The sequence below is a fragment of the Thalassophryne amazonica genome, chromosome 12 (genome assembly GCF_902500255.1).
Source record: "Thalassophryne amazonica chromosome 12, fThaAma1.1, whole genome shotgun sequence".
Taxonomy (NCBI): domain Eukaryota; kingdom Metazoa; phylum Chordata; class Actinopteri; order Batrachoidiformes; family Batrachoididae; genus Thalassophryne; species Thalassophryne amazonica.
In genome coordinates this window covers 75,582,832-75,605,956 of record NC_047114.1, presented here as the reverse complement: position 1 = coordinate 75,605,956, position 23,125 = coordinate 75,582,832, and positions in this window count along the sequence as shown.

Genomic DNA, 23,125 nt, shown 5'->3' with positions numbered 1-23,125 from the left:
CTCTCCTTCTAGTCCCCGTCAGTACTCTAGCTGCAGCATTTTGAATTAACTGAAGGCTTTTTAGGGAACTTTTAGGACAACCTGATAATAATGATTACAATAGTCCAGCCTAGAGGAAATAATGCATGAATTAGTTTTTCAGCATCACTCTGAGACAAGACCTATCTGATTTTAGAGATATTGCGTAAATGCAAAAAAGCAGTCCTACATATTTGTTTAATATGCGCTTTGAATGACATATCCTGATCAAAAATGACTCCAAGATTTCTCACAGTATTACTAGAGGTCAGGGTAATGCCATCCACAGTAAGGATCTGGTTAGACACCATGTTTCTAAGATTTGTGGGGCCAAGTACAATAACTTCAGTTTTATCTGAGTTTAAAAGCAGGAAATTAGAGGTCATCCATGTCTTTATGTCTGTAAGACAATCCTGCAGTTTAGCTAATTGGTGTGTGTCCTCTGGCTTCATGGATAGATAAAGCTGGGTATCATCTGCGTAACAATGAAAATTTAAGCAATACCGTCTAATAATACTGCCTAAGGGAAGCATGTATAAAGTGAATAAAATTGGTCCTAGCACAGAACCTTGTGGAACTCCATAATTAACTTTAGTCTGTGAAGAAGATTCCCCATTTACATGAACAAATTGTAATCTATTAGACAAATATGATTCAAACCACCGCAGCGCAGTGCCTTTAATACCTATGGCATGCTCTAATCTCTGTAATAAAATTTTATGGTCAACAGTATCAAAAGCAGCACTGAGGTCTAACAGAACAAGCACAGAGATGAGTCCACTGTCCGAGGCCATAAGAAGATCATTTGTAACCTTCACTATTGCTGTTTCTGTACTATGATGAATTCTAAAACCTGACTGAAACTCTTCAAATAGACCATTCCTCTGCAGATGATCAGTTAGCTGTTTTACAACTACCCTTTCAAGAATTTCTGAGAGAAAAGGAAGGTTGGAGATTGGCCTATAATTAGCTAAGATAGCTGGGTCAAGTGATGGCTTTTTAAGTAATGGTTTAATTACTGCCACCTTAAAAGCCTGTGGTACATAGCCAACTAACAAAGATAGATTGATCATATTTAAGATTGAAGCATTAAATAATGGTAGGGCTTCCTTGAGCAGCCTGGTAGGAATGGGGTCTAATAAACATGTTGATGGTTTGGATGAAGTAACTAATGAAAATAACTCAGACAGAACAATCGGAGAGAAAGAGTCTAACCAAATACCGGCATCACTGAAAGCAGCCAAAGATAACGATACGTCTTTGGATGGTTATGAGTAATTTTTTCTCTAATAGTTAAAATTTTGTTAGCAAAGAAGTCATGAAGTCATTACTAGTTAAAGTTAATGGAATACTCAGCTCAATAGAGCTCTGACTCTTTGTCAGCCTGGCTACAGTGCTGAAAAGAAACCTGGGGTTCTTATTTCTTCAATTAGTGATGAGTAGAAAGATGTCCTAGCTTTACGGAGGGCTTTTTTATAGAGCAACAGACTCTTTTTCCAGGCTAAGTGAAGATCTTCTAAATTAGTGAGACGCCATTTCCTCTCCAACTTACGGTTATCTGCTTTAAGCTACGAGTTTGTGAGTTATACCACGGAGTCAGGCACTTCTGATTTAAAGCTCTCTTTTTTAGAGGAGCTACAGCATCCAAAGTTGTCTTCAATGAGGATGTAAAACTATTGATGAGATACTCTATCTCACTTACAGAGTTTAGGTAGCTACTCTGCACTGTGTTGGTATATGGCATTAGAGAACATAAAGAAGGAATCATATCCTTAAACCTAGTTACAGCGCTTTCTGAAAGACTTCTAGTGTAATGAAACTTATTCCCCACTGCTGGGTAGTCCATCAGAGTAAATGTAAATGTTATTAAGAAATGATCAGACAGAAGGGAGTTTTCAGGGAATACTGTTAAGTCTTCTGTTTCCATACAATAAGTCAGAACAAGATCTAAGATATGATTAAAGTGGTGGGTGGACTCATTTACTTTTTGAGCAAAGCCAATAGAGTCTAATAATAGATTAAATGCAGTGTTGAGGCTGTCATTCTCAGCATCTGTGTGGATGTTAAAATTGCCCACTATAATTATCTTATCTGAGCTAAGCACTAAGTCAGACAAAAGGTCTGAAAATTCACAGAGAAACTCACAGTAACGACCAGGTGGACGATAGATAATAACAAATAAAACTGGTTTTTGGGACTTCCAATTTGGATGGACAAGACTAAGAGTCAAGCTTTCAAATGAATTAAAGCTCTGTCTGGGTTTTTGATTAATTAATAAGCTGGAATGGAAGATTGCTGCTAATCCTCCGCCCCAGCCCGTGCTACGAGCATTCTGACAGTTAGTGTGACTCGGGGGTGTTGACTCATTTAAACTAACATATTCATCCTGCTGTAACCAGGTTTCTGTAAGGCAGAATAAATCAATATGTTGATCAATTATTATATCATTTACCAACAGGGACTTAGAAGAGAGAGACCTAATGTTTAATAGACCACATTTAACTGTTTTAGTCTGTGGTGCAGTTGAAGGTGCTATATTATTTTTTCTTTTTGAATTTTTATGCTTAAATAGATTTTTGCTGGTTATTGGTAGTCTGGGAGCAGGCACCGTCTCTACGGGGATGGGGTAATGAGGGGATGGCAGGGGGAGAGAAGCTGCAGAGAGGTGTGTAAGACTACAACTCTGCTTCCTGGTCCCAACCCTGGATAGTCACGGTTTGGAGGATTAAGAAAATTGGCCAGATTTCTAGAAATGAGAGCTGCTCCATCCAAAGTGGGATGGATGCCGTCTCTCCTAACAAGACCAGGTTTTCCCCAGAAGCTTTGCCAATTATCTATGAAGCCCACCTCATTTTTGGACACCACTCAGACAGCCAGCAATTCAAGGAGAACATGCGGCTAAACATGTCACTCCCGGTCTGATTGGGGAGGGGCCCAGAGAAAACTACAGAGTCCGACATTGTTTTTGCAAAGTTACACATCGATTTAATGTTAATTTTAGTGACCTCCGATTGGCGTAACCGGGTGTCATTACTGCCGACGTGAATTACAATCTTACCAAATTTACGCTTAGCCTTAGCCAGCAGTTTCAAATTTCCTTCAATGTCGCCTGCTCTGGCCCCCGGAAGACAATTGACTATGGTTGCTGGTGTCGCTAACTTCACATTTCGCAAAACAGAGTCGCCAATAACCAGAGTTTGATCCTCGGCGGGTGTGTCGTCGAGTGGGGAAAAACGGTTAGAGATGTGAACGGGTTGGCGGTGTACACAGGGCTTCTGTTTAGGGCTATGCTTCCTCCTCACAGTCACCCAGTCAGCCTGCTTTCCCGGCTGCTCGGGATCTGCCAGGGGGTAACTAACGGCGGCTAAGCTACCTTGGTCCGCACTGACTACAGGGGCCTGGCTAGCTGTAGAATTTTCCACGGTGCGGAGCCGAGTCTCCAATTCGCCCAGCCTGGCCTCCAAAGCTGCGAATAAGCTACACTTATTACAAGTACCGTTACTGCTAAAGGAGGCCGAGGAATAACTAAACATTTCACACCCAGAGCAGAAAAGTGCGGGAGAGACAGGAGAAGCCGCCATGCTAAATCGGCTAAGAGCTAGTAGCTACGCTAAGCTAGCGGATTCCTAAAAACACGCAAAGTGAATAATGTGTAAATAATTTAGAGGTGATTCAGCAGAAGGAGTGCTTTAGTTAAGGCACGTAAAGATTACACTAGGAAACAAATCGTAATCTAGATAACTAGATCAATCTAACTGCGCAGATTAAACAGCTAACAGATACAGAAAAACACCGCTGTGCTCCGGAACAGGAAGTGATACAATACCGCAGTGAGAGCCAACCACCAGTAGAGGCAAGCAAGGGCTTCTTAAAGAAAAATTAACAGGTCTGTGTGAGCCAGAATTCTTGCTGGTTGGTAGGTGATCAAATATTTATTTGCAGCAGTAACATACAAATAAATTATTAAAAAATCATACATTGTGATTTCCGGATTTTATTTTATTTTTTTTAGATTATGTCTCTCACAGTGGACATGCACCTAAGATGAAAATTTCAGACCCCTCCATGATTTCTAAGTGGGAGAACCTGAAAAATCGCAGGGTGTTCAAATACTTATTTTCCTCACTGTACGTAAAAAAAACCTAGTTCAAGGACTCTCACCAAATTTGCACCACGATACATATTAGGCCATGGAAGACTCCACTGACTTTTGGAGGTGATCCGGTTCCAGTTCTGGATTCTGGATCAAGATTTACTTTATGAAGGCTTTTAAGGATTACGTCAAAACTACTAAACAGATTCTCACCCAATTTGCACCACAGATAGATATTAAGGCATGGAAGACTCCACTGAATTTTGGAGGTGATCTGGATCCGGATTCTGGATCAGGATTTCAGTTTGTTTGCTTCACCTTGTCGGATTTTGATTTTCACCAAATTTTCACCACACATGGGTGTTAGGCCTTGGAAGATTACATTATTTTTTTAGGTGATCTGTATCCAGATTCTGGATCAGGATTTCACTTTGTAGACTTTTAGGGATTATGTCAAAACTACTTCACGGATACGACATCACGATGTTAAACGAAGATCAGGAAGACACTATTTTGTTTTAGCTTGTGAATTAAATATCAGATTGCAACATCTTGATCAGTCGGACCATTCTGGATCAGTATGCAAACATTACGTCCGCCAAGGACGTAATAAAATCATTAGCGTTTATTTATTTGTCTGTCTGTTAGCAGAATTACATCAAAACTACTGCACGGATTCTGATGAAATTTTTAACACAGATAGATATTAGGCCATGGAAGACTCCATTAAACTTTTGAGGTCATCCAGATCCAGATTGTGGATCAAGAATTCACTTTATATAGTCTTTGAAGGATTATGTCAAAACTACTTAATGGCTTTTCACCAAATTTTCAACACACATCGGTGTTAGACCTCAGAAGACACCATTAAATTTTGGAGATGATCTGGATCCGGATTCGGATTCTGGATCAGGATTTCACTTTGTAGACTTTTAAGGTTTATGTCAAAACTACTTCATGGATATGGCATCACAATGTAAAACCAAGATCAGGAAGATACAATTTTGTTTCAGCTTGTGAATTAATTATCACATTGCAACATCTTGATCAGTCGAACCTTTCTGGATCAGTATGCAATTATTGCATTGTGTTGTGGAATCAGGATCCAGGTGAAGTCACATATCTTTTATTTGGAGTCCTCCTCAACCCTTGGCAGATGTTAGAAATCTCCGATTGCTCTTGTTCACATTTGCACTGAGCTCTCACTTTCCTGCTGCACGCTGTCTTGGACAATCCAGTGATTCCTGATGAACAAACCCTTTTTATGTTGATACAGAGACACTGCCAAGTGCAGCTAATCATGACCACTAATAGGACGTTAAGAGGTCTTGGCTAGTTAAAAGATATTTTGGAGCTTTGAGGACCACTTAATCAATAACATAAGTGGGTATTTGGTTAATTGTGACCTTGTGCTGATTTCACAGCAGGTAGCTCAGTAGGAAAAGAAATTGTTCTAGGTTTGAATCCTGATCACAATATCCGTCTGTGTCCTCAGACAAGATACTTCATCAGTACTGTTTCACTTCAACCTGCTGTAAATGGGTACCAGCCTTGGTTTGGGAATCAACCTCCAGGCATCGCAGTCATGCTGAGTCTTCGACTCTCATCCACTTTACAGAATAGAATCTGGAGACAAAAGCAATCAGAGATTTCTGACGTCTGCCAATCTGGATCCGGATCACCTCCAAAATTCAGGGGAGACTTTCATGGCCTAATATGTATCTGCAGTGCAAATTTGTTAAAAATCCGTGAAGTAGATTGAAGTAATCCTTCAAAGCCAATATAAAGTGATCTCCTTAGCCAGAATCCAGATCTACATCCGGATCACCTCCAAAATTTAATGGAATCTTCCATGACCTAATATATATCTGTCTTGAATATTTCGTCAAAATCCATGCGGTAGTTTTGACGTAATCCTGCTAACAGTCAGACAGACATGATGATTTTATTACGTCCTTGGCGGACGTGATAAGCCCCGGCACCAATGGGCCTCATGGCCTTTCAGAGGACTTACTACTTCTTTCACTTGGATGCAAAAACTCAAAATAAATTGAAACATTTGCACCAACTTCTGTTTGGTTTTATTTGTTTCCATTAAACGTGAAGTTGTGAGACTTGAACACTGACCGGTGACTAGATGTCTTTGGTATTCGGTTTCATCAGAAGATCCTTTGCCAAAGAAACCACTGGAAACCCAGTGTTGCCATGATCATTCATCTTCATGTTGAGTGTATGTAAACCTCTGACCACAAACTGTCATTAGACCTTTGCATCAAGGGTTCCATCCAACAGAGATAGCTGAATGCACCAATGTGTGAAAAAAACTGTAAATAAAACATTTGGAAAACATTCACGGAAAACTTGGTGAAGTCATGAAAATGGGATTAGTTCAATATTTTTGTATCATATGATGTTAGTGTGGCTGTGTTATGTCAACTGGAGGGAGTCTGAGCGAGGTCTGTGATGCAGAGTAATGACAACACTCACTTGTCGGATGTGACTTAGGGCCAGCGGCATGTTGCTAAGTGACATCATCGTCACACTGAGGTCAGCGTGGGCGCACAGAGGTGCGTGCTCTCACTGTTCGCCTGCAAGGAAAACGTGAATGGATGAACTGCCTCAAAAGAGCCAGAGTTGTGGGAAAGGTGTTGATGGAGATGAAATTAGGATAAAGCAGCGTGGCGTGTGTTACGGACCTGTTTTGGCAGTGTTTTCACTGCGTGACTGATGCGTTTAACTTCTTAAAAATTCTTTGACTAGACTGTAGGGAATTTTACTGCACATATGTGGTGGTTAACCGAGTTTGACACGTAGCACATAATCAAGTATGAATCACCTCTTTCAGACAGACACAAGGAGCATTGAAACATTTGCCATATTTTTACCTACATCGCCAAAGGCAGAGCAGGTCCAGGGACCGCTTGACTCTGTCCGGGCCAAGCAGGTTTTCTGTACCACGTAAGGTGATGAAACAACACTTAGAATCCAGCCTCAGTGCACCACGGCCTACACAAAAATGTATGATAACCATTCCAGGGTGGTAGCTGTAGCCAGCTAGGGGTCAATGAAGAATTACACAGAGGTCAAAATGTAAAAATGCTTTAATCATGTTGAAAACTATATCACATTATTTGTCTGATCATAACAATTCCAAAAAGGTATAGTTTGGACTATCTATGACGGAATGTTCTGGAGTTATGGGGTAAAAACTGCAAAAATAGTGACAAAGGTCAGTCAGGGGTCAAAAGTTAAAGTTGCTCCAATTTCAGTAAAAAATGATGCAAATTATTGTTTGGATTAATAGGGTTCTAAAAAGGAATAGTTTGCACCATCTGTCATGCTGAGTTAGCATGTTACAGGGTAACTATGTCACATGTCATAGAATCCAATGGACATCAACCTTGTTGGACCTCTCTACTTTGGAGACCAAACATTCAACATGGTCAAAATTATTTAATGTATTAATCCTTTTATTTCAACCAATAACATGCATCATTTTTGACTGAAATTGGAGCACCTTTAACTTTTGACCCCTGACAAACTGAAACTGACCTTTGTCACCGTTTTTGCTGTTTTTACCCCATAACTCCAGAACACTCAGTCACAGATAGTCCAAACTATACTTTTTTGGAGTCATTATGATCAGACAAATAATATGGTATAGTTTTCAACACGAATGAAGCACTTTTACATTTTGACCTCTGTGTAATTCTTCATTGACCCCTAGCTGGCTACAGCTACCACCCTGGGATGGTTATCATACATTTTTGTGTGGGCCGTGGTGCACAGAGGCTGCATTCTAAGTGTTGTTTCATCACCTTACGTGGTATCAATTATGTCAAAATTGATGACTGGCTCATAGACTAACAATGTGTATCTTCACAAAGAATTTGAGTCTCAAAGTAAAACTTGATACAAAAAACAGTGTCACTGCAACTTCAGACATGTTCACAGGGCCAGTTTTTGGAACCTTATGTATACGATAACTTGACAATGACATCATGTATCACAGTCAAACTTGGTACACATGGTCAACACACTAAGACATCCAACATGTTTGATATTAAACACAATTCTATTATAATTGTGGCCACCAGGAGCTGCAGTGTTGGAAACACAATGTATGCAATATTTTGAAAAAATGATTTACTACATGTTTACGTGTGTAAAAACGTGCACATGTAACGGAGGCCAGCAGGTGTCGCTGTGCATATTTCCTTCCCACTGTCGCCAAGTGCTTGCTCACAGGGGGTCATTTTGACTGTTGGGGTTTTTACGTAATTATTGTATGGCCTTGCCTTACAATATAAAGCGCCTTGGGGCAACTGTTTGTTGTGATCTGGCGCTATATAAATAAAATTGATTGAATTGATTGATTGATTAAACCTCACACAGCTCAGAAAGATTCTCTGGTCACAAGGCCAGAGCCCTGCGTTTTAGCCTTCTGGTTAGAGTTCGACTTCCATGCTGGAGATCATGAGTTCACGTCCCGAGGGGAGCGAATGGGCGGAGTCATAACAACACAACGCAGAGTGCAGCTGCTACAGTGGTGCCGTGACCCGGATGGGAGTGAGTTTAGGGGGATGAGTGTAACGGAGGCCAGCAGGTGTCGCTGTGCATATGTAGTTATTAAACCTCACTCCCAACAGCTCAAAAGGATTCTCTGGTCACAAGGCCAGAGCCCTGGGTTTTAGCCTTCTGGTTAGAGAGTCCAACTTCGATGCTAATGATCGTGAATACACATCCCAAGGAGAGCGAATGGGTGGAGTCATAACAACACAACGCAGAGTGCAGCCGCTACACACATTCCATTGCACTTACAAATAAACCTGCATGCTGATTTACTAAGAGAGTGCACTGAAGATTGCATCAAAAGTGCAAAATAGCACCTATTGTCCATTTGCTGTTGTTGCCTTGATGAATATGCAATTTGGGTTTGTCCACATGAGTACACAAAATTCTAGGAAATAACATGCAAATAGGTGAGTTTTGCACACGCAACATAATTTATCAAGGTCAAAAGGGATTTTTGCAGGTGCTGATTGCTTCTGTATTTTTCTGCTTTGACAGCCAGGTGTTAAGTGATTGCACTTGACAGACTGCTCTTTCAGCAGCACAGAGACCCCTGCCTCCTATAATAAATAATTCATTGTAAACATTAGTTATACGTGTTTATTCGTTGAACAATAAATGTCTCCATAGGTAACAGGTGGAGCAGTGTAATTTTTGGTGCAACTCATGATAATTACAGTGGTTGATGTTTTATTCTGTGTCACATAAATAAACAGACATACGTAGATCTCAGGGTCTATGTGGAATGATGCTGCATGTATGTTCTGCCAGTGATGCACACACAGCCAACTGTGCACACAGAGCACACAGCTGTACATTCCACCACTGAGCACAGGTGCTTGTAACTTGACAGCTGCATCCTGTCCCACACAGACTCCAACCTCTGTGTACAATGCAAATAATTGCCTTTGTGGGATGATGCATGCACATCAGTATGTGTCGCATGTTCATTCTGCTGTGTGTGTTATATCCTCACAGAGTGCGGATTCCCCGTGCAATTTGGCACTTCATAAATCAGGCCCTTATTGTATCAAGGTGAAATGTGGCACACAAGCTTAACTCATTAAGACCTTGAACAAGTTCATTATTGTGTACAGCTCGATTCCAAATGTTTACACTAGAGGGCAGTATCACAAAACATGTATACAACACAATCATGAGACTATATATCATGGTGAAAGTTGATACATGAGGTCATCTCACTAAGACCTCAGACAAGTTCAGTGTTGGGTGTATTTCAATTCTATATTTGGTCACCAGCGGGCAGACTCTCTGAAACCCCGTGTTTGTGAGAACTCCAAAGGATCCATGGATTGTGAGGAGACTCACCAGTATCAATTATCTTGCACAAGCTTGAGGTTCATATTTAAATCACAGGTTCTTTTATGTAAGTGTAAAGAAAATGCCCAGTTATTACTGACCATTGACATTTGGGTGACTAGTCCTTGTTGTGTGTATCTATGGCTGTATAATACTGGTTCTACTCAGTGCAGCTGCATTTCAGTGTATCCACCAGAGGATGGTAGGAGGATTGTGGTCTACCTAAAGCTTCAAAGATTCGAGTTGGTGTCTGTCTACTAATTAGTGCATATGGTGAAGACTGTCATGTGTGGATTAGATTAGATTAGATTAGATTAGATAGAATTTTATTAATCCCTTGGGAAGACTCCCTCAGGGAAACTGAGGTTCCAGCAGCATTGTATAGCAGCACACAGGGTAATAAGCACATAGTATCAAAAGTAGAAGTAAAAACAATTTGCAAAATGTAAATACAAGTATAAATACCAGAAATACTGCTTGCTACTAGGTTACTGGCTACTACTGTTCATCTCCTTCCCGTCCCCTGTCTTCCTGTTACTCCTCCTCCCCCTGAGTGAGGAGTTGGATGGTGAGAACCTTAACCCATAGCAAAGATCAATTAATTTGAATATCAGATCATGAGCTCAGGAAGAAGACAATGAGGGAAAAGGTGTAGGTCAATGCTGTGCTGATTGTGTAAGACATCTCAAAATGTAGTGGAGGAATTTCAATAAACAGAGACAATGGTCTGAAATTAGTTACTTAAATTTTTGAAGGTGACCCTGATCTGTAATGTACAGCAACTTATTGGGGACTCCATGAAATCTCAGGATGTCCCACAGAGCAGACACATCATCTGAACCAAAAGTCAGCATTTTTACAAAGAATTTGTTATTCACACTTGTGTTCAATTGTTCAGTGAGTTTTCTCAAACCTAAAAAGTGGTCAGTGATTAACTTCTTGAGCATGAAGAGTCAGACTATCTATGGAAACTGAGTCTTTGACTTCTTCTCAGTGAACTCTGGTGTTCTTCAGAGCTCCTGCTCTGTTCAACACTTGCGTGGACTGGGTTATGGAGTCCAGTGACTGTCAGTGAGGAAAGCTTCACTGATCTATGTTGTAGATGATCCTATGATCCCTGTGGAATCAATAGATGGCCAGATTGAAGCACTTGAGAAGCTGAGTGAGGAGTCAGAGTGTCTGGGTGTGCGATTGTCCTTGATCAAGACTAAAATCAAGGCTTTCAGTTCCTTCCTGAATAAGGCCATCAGCATTGGTATACCATGAAAGTAGCGTACTTGAAAGATTCCCTTTCCTCAACAGTAACATTCATGTCTCTGGGACCTCAACCTTTGAACTTGACAGATGCATGGGAAGAATTTATGGAGTCTTGAGGTCACTGGACAGACATCTTTTGTGATGCCTTTAGAAGGAGGATAAAGTCTTTAGGGTCCTGGTGCTTCCAGTCTTGTGTGGTTGTGAGACATGGATGCTAACCAGTGACCTAAGGTGAAATGTGAATGTCTTAGACACTAGGTTTCTTCTGAAAATCCTTTAATACGGCTGACTTTCTGTCAAATGAACAGTTGAGGCATATTGCTTGTAATGTGAGGGATTGTCAGCTACAACACTTTGTTCATGTGGCACGTTTCACTGAGCATGATCCAACACACAGGTGCTGAACATCCTTACAACTGAACAGGCCACACGAATGCCCTACTATTACCTGGCTGATGCTGTGACTTTTAGAAGGTTAGGTTTAGGTGTGGATAGACCAGTTGTCTGCCTGAATGATACCAACTAGGACCCAGGGCCGTTGTGTAATGTGGTGGATGTGGCAACACGCAGTGCCAGCATGATTTGCCTAAGAAAATGTTAGTTTTATCGCTTTGTTTAAAATATTGACATCACAAAGGCTGATAGAGATGAAGAATTTGGGCTGCCCTCTGTTGGTTAAAGTAAGAATGTTGGCCTTGTTACTGTGGTAGAGGTATGTACTCTGGAGAGTTCCCTTCCAGTAGTAATAGTGCAGTAGTCATGCTAGTAGCAGTAGTAGCAGTCAGTAGTAATAGTAATAATAATAATTGCATATGTGAAAGGTTTCATTGTATAAAATTTTCTTTGCAGACTTGCAGTGTGCAGTCTTTTCCACTAGATGGCAGAAACATCTTTTGCAGAGGCTTTTGGATTTATGTATTGGCTTTTTTTTACATTTATAAAATACTCTGTTAATTAGACAAGGATGGCAGACTGAAAGAATACACAATAAATGCTGAGGTAATGGACAAGAAGGTGACTAATAAATAGAGAGGATTTTATATATATATATAATATATAGGATAGAAATATATAGGATAGAGAGGATATGTATAAAGATATATATTGTAAAATTCTGTAAAATATGATATGTTTGTTTGTTATATGATGGCGACTGATAAGGATACTTTTGTAGGATATTTCGGAGTCAAGAGTTCTTTAAATTTGAACCAAAATATTGAGATGCAATACAGTCATATACATTCAATTTGATTAATACAAAAAATTTGTTTTTCATGTCAAACTCCGCATTTTAGGCTGATCTGTTTCACCACGTCTAAAGTTATTAGACGTGCAAAGGAAATGCATTAGGTAATCATCATCATCATCATCATCATCATCTGGTACTTGCAAGTGCTGAAGTATATAGAAAAAAAATAGACAGATTGTCAGGAGAACTAAATGGGCATGGATGATGATTAATAATAATAATAATAATTTCAATCTCCTCACAATCTACCTGTTTATATATTTCAGCACCTGCAAGCACCAGATACCAAAACAATGATTTGCAATGTCTGTTGAAACCTGTTGGCTAAAGTTAGAAATAAGCATTTATTTACAAGCCAGTTTTGCGTAAATTGGCTTCCCCCCCCGCACCTCACTAATATTGCACAACCAGAAGGGATTTTTTTTTCTTTTTATATAATCTTTAGACAAGCATCGGTGGTTGCAAATGTAAATAATGGCCCACCTCTTTTAGTAGATCAGCTCTCAACAGCCACTTGACACCGAGGAAAGGAAACAAGCTGACATTTAGACGCAGTGGTGCGGCCCACTTTTATCAGATGTTATGGTCGGAACAAGCTGACAGCTTCAGACGCAGCTTCTCATAAATGCAGGTAAATAAACTGCGCGCTGCTACTTAAAATAAAATATCTGCACTTTCACATGATGCATTTTGCATTTTTCTTACATGTTAAAGGAAAATAAAGACTGCAGCAGGATGTCTTGATATTTTTATCAATGCATTTTGCGGGGAAATTCTTTATAGGCCTATACTTGACAGCAAACAAGCGCACATAAAAGACTTTAGAGCTTAATTATGCTCTCAAGCAATTCACACATATTTATTTCTGCATTTTAGAAGCTTCATGGCAGGGAGTGAAATCCGGACAGGTTGTTATAGCTACGAAACCCACGGGGGGTTTTGATGTCTATTTAAAAGCCTTCAGACACCCCCCTCCCCCCTCTTTTTAAACGACATTATAACACACACACACACACACACACACACACACATGCACGCACTGCAGAGCTCAGTGAGCACTAAAACACCTCGTAAAATTACCTCATTGTGGACTTCAAACTGAGGAGCACATCAGCAGAATTCAGCCTTTGGCGATACCTGCTGATTGGATCCTAAAACAGAGAGAGAGAGAGAGAGAGAGAGAGAGAGAGAGAGAGAGAGAGAGACGCAGCTTTTAACTTTTAATATTTGCCTCCAGAGTTCTGTGTCCATTAGTTGCGGTAACAGAGCGTCTCTGTCAGTTTTGGAGGCGAGAAATTAAACATCAGTTTTGTTTTTGTTTGTTTGTTTGTTTGTTTGTTTGTTTGTTTGTTTTCTTTTGTTTTTGTCCGTCGCTCTGAGATGTTCGGCCAAACTTTACGGATGATATACTTTGGATGTTTGCTGTTGTTCTACGGAATGACGCGCGTCATGGCAACTTATCCCATCTGGTGGTAAGTTTCATTTCAAGCACAGCACTGACAAATCTTTATTATTTTTTTATTTTTAATTTTCATTATATTATTTTATTTTATTTTTTTTAGAAGCATGCAGTCACCTTGTGCGTTTGTGCGTTTTGTTGACAGTCGCGGCGCGTCGGTTCAGACGTGCACATGCGCTCAGCCTGATTTTGGATGAATCCGTTAATCGTTTAAAAGACAAAAATAAGGTTTAATATCCACGAATTTAAAATTAAGTTAGTTTATGTTATTATTTCCACAAAAAAAAAAAAAAATGCAGCATAAAGCAAGATTATTATTATTTTTTTTTTTTTTGTTGTTATTTTTTGTATGTTTGTTTTTTATTTTTAAAAAAGAAAACACTTTTCTGCACGTTTGCATTTATTACTTTAATGCTGTATTATTTGTATTATGCAACAGCGCAATTTCACTGAGAAATTTCATATTCAGACGCAGCAGGTGCAGAGTTTGCATGTGCGCAGTGGGGCGGGGGTCCTCCAAGTGGCGCAGACCACATTTACGCTTAGGACTGCAGCTAACTATTAATAATAATAATAATAATAATAATAATAACTGGAAAAAAACTGTAATCACGTTTATTTATGAATTTATTTATTTATTTATTCATTTATTGCAGTCTAAACATTTTTTTTACCCAAAATTAATCAACTTTAGAGTCATTTTTAATAACGTTTACGTTGTTTACATCTGTTTCATACGTCTTATAAACTTTATGTATTTTAAACTGCAGTTACTTCTCATTAAAGTGGATGAACATGACATTAATTTGTCTTCCCTCACTGTGAAACCGTTTAAAACTAGTCAGTTCTATTTAGCCATTTTGAACTATTTAAAACAATCGCAACATTCTTTAAATCACTTTCACAAAAACTAATTGTGTGGTCAAAATAATTTAAATAAGCATAAAAGTGGATTAATTTAGTGTAAAACAGCTGTCATTATCAACTTACCTCCAGTGAAGTAGAAAAGAATAAATCCTCACATCAAATAAAAATCTGGCTTTTTTTTTTTTTCTTTTTTCTTGATTACTTTAAAATATGAATTAAATGAATGGACAAATATTTCTGTTAATTGACAAATCGGTTAATTGAGTGTTATTTCTAGCTCTATAAATAAATGCACACACATTGTGTAATGTTATATATGCTTTGTTATGATCTTGATAAATCATTTGAAATATAATCTATTCCCTCGACCTTATCTGGGATTTATCTGTTATACTGAGAACATAGTTACAGGATGCTTAATTTTAAATACTAACGCTGGCTTATGGAGTTAGTTCCATCTCTTTCTATTCCTTCACTTCTCTTTCATGGTCTTGCACTTTTTATTAAAAGAATGGATAATCATTAAAGTGCTGCAGGTTATAAAGTAAACCTTTCTGATTACTGAAAAATGTGATTGACAAGCATCTGCTTTGCTGTTACATCTTCTGGGAGGAATTGAAAGAAATATTCTTGAAATTCATGTGTCATCCATCAGGCTCAACTATACATCATAAAACGATGTGTGCATTTTAATAAATCATTCAGCATTTGGAGTCAGTGGATCCATTAATGGGTCCCCTGGTGATAATTCTAATGAGAAACTAATTATGCGCTCAGCTGGAAGGAACAGTGGGTCCTCTGAACTGAGAGAGAAAAAGTCTAAAAATAATCCAGATTCCAAAATCAGCCTGTTCTATCACATCCATTAATGTATGTTTTATTGAATAGATGAGCATTTACATATATTTACAACAAATGTCCGGTCATGAAGTAACCTTCCTTATGGTGTGACGTCATTATTTGGTGGCTAAACATCTTACTGCAAAGTCATGAATTAGTTGTTACCCATGTGATTTTTAAATATCGGCTCAAGTCACTGATTGGCATTGTTGACTGACTAGAACTTGCAAGAGTTCAGCTGTATTTTATTTTTTTTTTTTTCTTTCTATAACAACTGAGCTCAGCTGAAATAATCAGCTTTCTTTTGGGGATCGCGTGCCGGCGTTGTCTCCTTGCTTGAGCTTCTGCGTTGGTGAAAAGCACCTTGGGATACTCTACCAACAGCGATTCCATTCATAAGTGGTCGCCAGAGCTTGCACCCAATCAGTGCAGAATACGGATCTGCACTGACACAGGTTCATGTCTGTCTCTTCTGGACCTGCCGCGACATAGCCTGGCTGCACCCGCCGCCCCACCACCACTTGACTATAGTCCACCCCACCTCAAAAGATAAATACCTGGAGGTGAAAGCTTGCCGCACATTCCTTTTTCCAAACATATTCTCTTGATGTCAAAGTCGGCTCCAAGGCCTCAGGGCCCACAAGTAAAGTGGTAATTCTAAGGTACCCTGCTTGGGCTTGCTGAAATATGCATTAAACCTGCACTGGATACACTTGGGATGAGAGGAGGAAAATCAGAGACAAAAACTGAATTTGCTTAAGCATTTACGTGTTACAGTTTTCGGTGAATTGAGCTCACTAAGTACCAAAGAAGCTGGCATATATACAACCCCTGGCAAAAAATTATGGAATCACCGGCCTCGGAGGATGTTCATTCAGTTGTTTAATTTTGTAGAAAAAAAGCAGATCACAGACATGACACAAAACTAAAGTCATTTCAAATGGCAACTTTCTGGCTTTAAGAAACACTATAAGAAATCAAGAAAAAAAGATTGTGGCAGTCAGTAACGGTTACTTTTTTAGACCAAGCAGAGGAAAAAAATATGGAATCACTGGAAACTGGAGTCAACGTCTGTCACTGAACTGTAAGAAACCACCTAAAGGAAATGGGATTTACATACAGAAAAGCTAAACGAAAGGCATCATTAACACCTAAACAGAAAAAAACAAGGTTACAATGGGCTAAGGAAAAGCAATCGTGGACTGTGGATGACTGGATGAAAGTCATATTCAGTGATGAATCTCGAATCTGCACTGGGCAAGGTGATGATGCTGGAACTTTTGTTTGGTGCCGCTCCAATGGGATTTATAAAGATGACTGCCTGAAGAGAACATGTAAATTTCCACAGTCATTGATGATATGGGGCTGCATGTCAGGTAAAGGCACTGGGGAGATGGCTGTCATTACATCATCAATAAATGCACAAGTTTACGTTGATATTTTGGACAATTGAAAGGATGTTTGGGGATGATGAAATCATTTTTCAAGATGATAATGCATCTTGCCATAGAGCAAAAACTGTGAAAACATTCCTTGCAAAAAGACACATAGGGTCAATATCAATGAGCAGATGTGATTTGATGCAGGTGTTAGTTTTGGGGATGCAAATTTACAGGGTGATTCCATAATTTTTTCCTCAGAATTGAGTGATTCCATATTTTTTTTTCCTCTGCTTGGTCTAAAAAAGTAACCGTTACTGACTGCCACAATCTTTTTTTCTTGATTTCTTATAGCGTTTCTTAAAGCCAGAAAGTTGCCATTTGAAATGACTTTAGTTTTGTGTCGTGTCTGTGATCTGCTTTTTTTCTACAAAATTAAACAACTGAATGAACATCCTCTGAGGCCGGTGATTCCATAATTTTTGCCAGGGGTTGTATAAGGTGTATGCCATCTTCTTTGGAGAGCAGTCATTGATAAAATATCTCTCCAAGGCATGCTTTTTATGCATTGTCTGTTTAAAAAAAAAATCATAAATCATCCGCCTGGTTTCCTAACACCAGGCGAGGTGCCGGGATTACTCAGCCCTACTGAGACAGACACATTTGAATCACGATGGTTTGGTGTGAGGAAGATAATAACTAAATATATACACACTCAGGCGTAGGCTCGGTGAGGACTAAAACTTGTTGAATTCATGGTGATTTTAACACATGATGTTTGACGTTGTTGTGAGATTATAAACCCCATAATATGTCTATAATATGTATTTGTGTCAATTGGTTAAAGGGGAACTCTGACGTTTTTAACCTGAGGCCTGTTTTTAGATGTTTTGAGTTCAGCTTGTCAGTGGGGATAAAAATTATTTTAATCAGTCCAGTGCTTAGTTTGATGGTTAAAATAACCACCGGTTAAATGGCTACACAGTGTAAAACTGTGGGGCAATCTAAAATGCTTCTTGTCACCACCAGATCAGCTAAAATATCATTAGATGTGTCCAGAAGCATAGATCTGATCCATGTGGAGGTACACATGAATATTTACCTCAGTCAGTGTAAAGAAAATGTTAAAACTAGTGATTATAAAGGTAGCTGGTTACCTTAGCATTTGCCTCTTATGGCACCTCAACTGTCCTCAACTATTTCACGGATTCTCACTAAATTTGCACTACAGATAAGTATTAGGGCATGGAAGATTCCACTGAATTTTGGAGGTGATCCAGATCCCGATTGGTGGCCGTCAAAAATCTCTGACTGCTCTTGTTTTTGGCTGCTCCTGTTTTTGCTCAGGGTCACCACAGGGGACCTAGTATGGACCGCAGGTTGATTTCGACATTTTCCACCGGCTGCCCTTTGTAAAAGAAGGATATGGTACTGGTGGTGTCAAACCCAACCTTACGATTGGGAGGCAAGTGGACTAACCATTTGCACCACCTTGGTGAAATGTAAAAACATGTCAAAATATATCTGGTCTATTTTTTTTAGCAATTTATTTACAAAGTTTAGCGGAAAAAAGTAAATAAAATACATGATTTAATGGGAATTATTTACAATATGCATTTAAAGGCAATAGATAATATTTTAACTCCATACAAGCCAAATGTTGATGAGCATCTTGCTGTTGTTGTTGTGATCAATCAAAAAGTCAAAGTTAAAGTTCTTCACAAGTACCAGACATACAAAGCAATGGAAAAGACATTCTCACTATCCAACGGTGAAGAGGTAAAGTGCACACGCACAACAGATGCAGTGCATCTGGAAAGTATTCATAGTGCTTCTCTTTTTCCACAATTTGTTATGTTACAGCCTTATTCCAAAATGGAGTAAATTAATTATTTCCCTCAAAATTCCACTCCCAACACCTCATAATGACAACATGAAAAAGCTTCTTTTGAAATTTTTGCGATTTTTTTTAAACATAAAAAACTAAGAAATCACTTGTACATAAGAGTTCACAGCCTCAAACTTGACCTCAGGTGCATCCTGTTTCCACTGATCATCCTTGAGATGTTTCTTCAGCTTAATTGGAGTCCACCTGGGGTAAATTCAGTTGATTGGACATGATTTGGAAAGACACACACCTGTCTACATATAAGGTCCCACAGTTGACAGTGCATGTCAGAGTACATACCAAGCATGAAGTCAAAGGAATTGTCTGTAGACCTCTGAGACGGGTCTCGAGGCACAAATCTGGGGAAGGGTACAGAAACATTTCTGCTGCTTTGAAGGTCCAAATGAGCACAGTGGTCTCCATCATCCATAAATGGAAGAAGATCAGATCCACCAGGACTCTTCCTAGAGCTGGCCGCCCGTCTAAACTGAGCGATCAGGGAAGAAGGGCCTTAGTCAGGGAGGTGACCAAGAACCTGATGGTCACTCTGTCAAAGCTCCAGCATTCCTCTGTGGAGAGAGGAGATCCTTTCAATAGGACAGCCATCTCTGCAGCAATCCACTAATCAGGCCTGTATGGTAGAGTGGATAGACCGAAGCCACTCCTTAGTAAAAGGCAGCCTGTCTGGAGTTTGTCAAAAGGCACCTGAAGGACTCTCAGACCATGAGAAACAAAATTCTCTGGTATGATGAGACAAAGATTGAACTCTTTGGTGTGAATGCCAGGTGTCATGTTTGGAGGAAACCAGGCACCATCCATACAGTGAAGCATGGTGGTGGCAGCATCATGCTGTGGGGATGTTTTTGACCAGCAGGAACTGGGAGACTAGTCAGGATTGAGGGAAAGATGAATACAGCAATGTACAGAGACATCCTGGATGAAAACCTCCTCCAGAGCGCTCTTGACCTCAGACTGGGTGATGGTTCATCTTTGAACAATGACCCTAAGCACACAGCTAATATATCAAAGGAGTGGCTTCAGGATAACTCTGTGAATGTCCTTGAGTGGTCCAGCCAGAGCCCAGACCTGAATGTGATGGAACATCTCTGGAGAGATCTTAAAATGGCTGTACACCAACATTCCCCATCCAACCTGATGGGAGCTTGAGAGTTGCTGCAAAGAGGAATGGGAAAAACTGTCCAAAAATAGGTCCACCAAGCATGTGGCATCATATTCAAGAAGACTTGAGGCTGTAATTGCTGCCAAAGGTGCATCAACAAAGTATTGAGCAAAGGGTGAGAATACTTATGTACATGTGATTTCTTAGTTTTTTATTTTTAATAAATTTGCAAAAATAATAAAAAAAAATGTATGTTATTATAATGGGGTGTTGTGAGTAGAATTTTGAGGGGAAAAAATGAATTTGCTCCATTTTTTAATAATGTGGAAAAAGTGAAGCACTGTGTTTTACACTGTAAAGACAGCCTCTAACACTAAAATAAATGAAGTAGTGAAGTTTATTTACAGTCATGACTGAATATTTTGATAATTTTAAACAGGTGAGCCATTTGAATTTGATGTATATACTCCTTTTTTCCTCATTTTATAAAATTTTATAATATTAGGGTGCTTATCATGAACAAGAACAACATGTACCTCAGTACAAAGGAAACAGACAATTATTGATATAATTTAGGTCTATGTTTTCATCACAGAGTCTCATATACACAGACAGGGAAACAATCCCAGGACCCTCTTGGTGTGAGGCAATGGTGCAAATGACTAAGCCACTGTACCGCCTCCTTTCTGTGCATTTAATGACATTTTAGCAAATTCATTGGTAACCAGATGCATTTTACTGAGATGCGCTTGTGTAACTGTTTAGTCCATGTTGGTTTTAACATTCAAAGTAAATATTAAATTAGCTAGAATTTTATTGATCCCTTGGAAAGACTCCCTTGAGGAAATTGTGGTTCCAACAGCATTGTATACCAGCACACAGGGTAAGAAGCACACAGAGTATCAAAAGTGAAAGTAAAAAACATAATAATAATAACAGTTTGCAAATATAAATATAAATACACAAATATAAATACCAGACATACTGATCAATACTGGTTTACTGGCTACTGCTGTTCCTCTCCTTCCTGTCCTCTGTCTTCCTGTTACTCCTCCTCCCCGAGTGAAGAGCTGTACAGTCTGATGGCCCGAGGGACAATATGGGACAAATTAAAATAGTTTTTGTGCCCAGTAACAAATTGAGCCCAAGAATTTCTAAAAAAATAAAAATAAATAAATAGGACTTAGGTTCAGAAAGGTCACAAAACCTTCTATTTACATCTGAAATAGTCATATGCTTATCTGGATTTGTGTGCATTTTTTTTGACTGTCATGTAACATGACCAGTTTTCAGTTTTTCAGAAATCGATCCAAACAAGAACAAATAATCTAGAATCCACATGCAGATTCTTGGCCAACACTGTTTAGGAGATAATCTGCAAAAGTTTCTGAATAACATTAAAAAAGCAGACAAATACTGAATTTGCAAAGGCAACTTGATCAAATGTGATCAAAGAGCACAGTAACACCATACCTATATGTCAATGTATTAGGGATGTGAGATGTTACATAGGCTTTTAACTCTCAAGGGTCCAAAAACATAAAAAAAACATTGATTTGGACCCCAGAGGGTTAAACAAGGCAAGTTCATAAACTATATCTTATCTGAGCCATTTTCTGAGAAGAGGCCTGAAATTTGACCTTGACCTCTTACTTTGACCATTGATGGATCCCAACCCAGATCAAATCACTTATTCCCATCTATAGGCTCAATGTATTTGCCAAATTTGATTAAAATCAGATTAAAGATTGAGAAGTCCAAGACAAATTTCCCCACGGGGACATTAAAAGTATCTATCTATCTATCTATCTATCTATCTATCTATCTATCTAGATAGATAGATAGATAGATAGATAGATAGATAGATAGATAGATAGATAGATAGATAGATAGATAGATAGAATGGTCACATTAAAATATTATCTATTGCCTTTAAATGCATATTGTAAATAATTCCCATTAAATCATGTATTTTATTTACTTTTTTCGCTAAACTTTGTAAATAAATTGCTAAAAAAAAATAGACCAGATATATTTTGACATGTTTTTACATTTCACCAAGGTGGTGCAAATGGTTAGTCCACTTGCCTCCCAATCGTAAGGTTGGGTTTGACACCACCAGTACCATATCCTTCTTTTACAAAGGGCAGCCGGTGGAAAATGTCGAAATCAACCTGCGGTCCATACTAGGTCCCCTGTGGTGACCCTGAGCAAAAACAGGAGCAGCCAAAAACAAGAGCAGTCAGAGATTTTTGACGGCCACCAATCGGTATCTGGATCACCTCCAAAATTCAATGGAATCTTCCATGCCCTAATACCTATCTGTAGTGCAAATTTGGTGAGAATCTGTGAAGTAGTTTGGATATAATCCTTCAAAGCCTATATAAAGTGAACTCTTGATCCAGAATCAGGATCCAGATCACGTCTAAAGTTTAATAGAGTCTTCCATGCCCTAATATCTATCTGTAGCGCAAATTTGGTGAGAATCTGTGAGTAGTTTGGATGTAATCCTTCAAAGCCTATATAAAGTGAACTCTTGATTCAGAATCCAGATCCAGATCACCTCCAAAGTTTAAAGGAGTCTTCCATGGCCTAATATCTATCTGTGGTGAAAATTTGGTGAGAATCTGTGAAATAGTTTGGATGTAATCCTTCAAAGCCTATATAAAGTGAACTCTTGATTCAGAATCCAGATCCAGATCACCTCCAAAGTTTAAACACGTCTTCCATGCCCTAATACCTATCTGTAGTGCAAATTTGGTGAGAATCCGTGAAATAGTTTGGATGTAATCCTTCAAAGTCTATATAAAGTGAACTCTTGATTCAGAATCCAGATCACCTCCAGAGTTTAAACAAGTCTTCCATGGCCTAATATCTATCTCTAGTGCAAATTTGGTGAGAATCTGTGAAGTAGTTTGGATGTAATCCTTCAAAGCCTATATAAAGTGAAATCCAGAATCCGGATCCAGATCACCTCTAAAGTTTAAAGGAGTCTTCCATGGCCTAATATCTATCTGTAGTCCAAATTTGGTGAGAATCCGTGAAATAGTTTGGATGTAATCC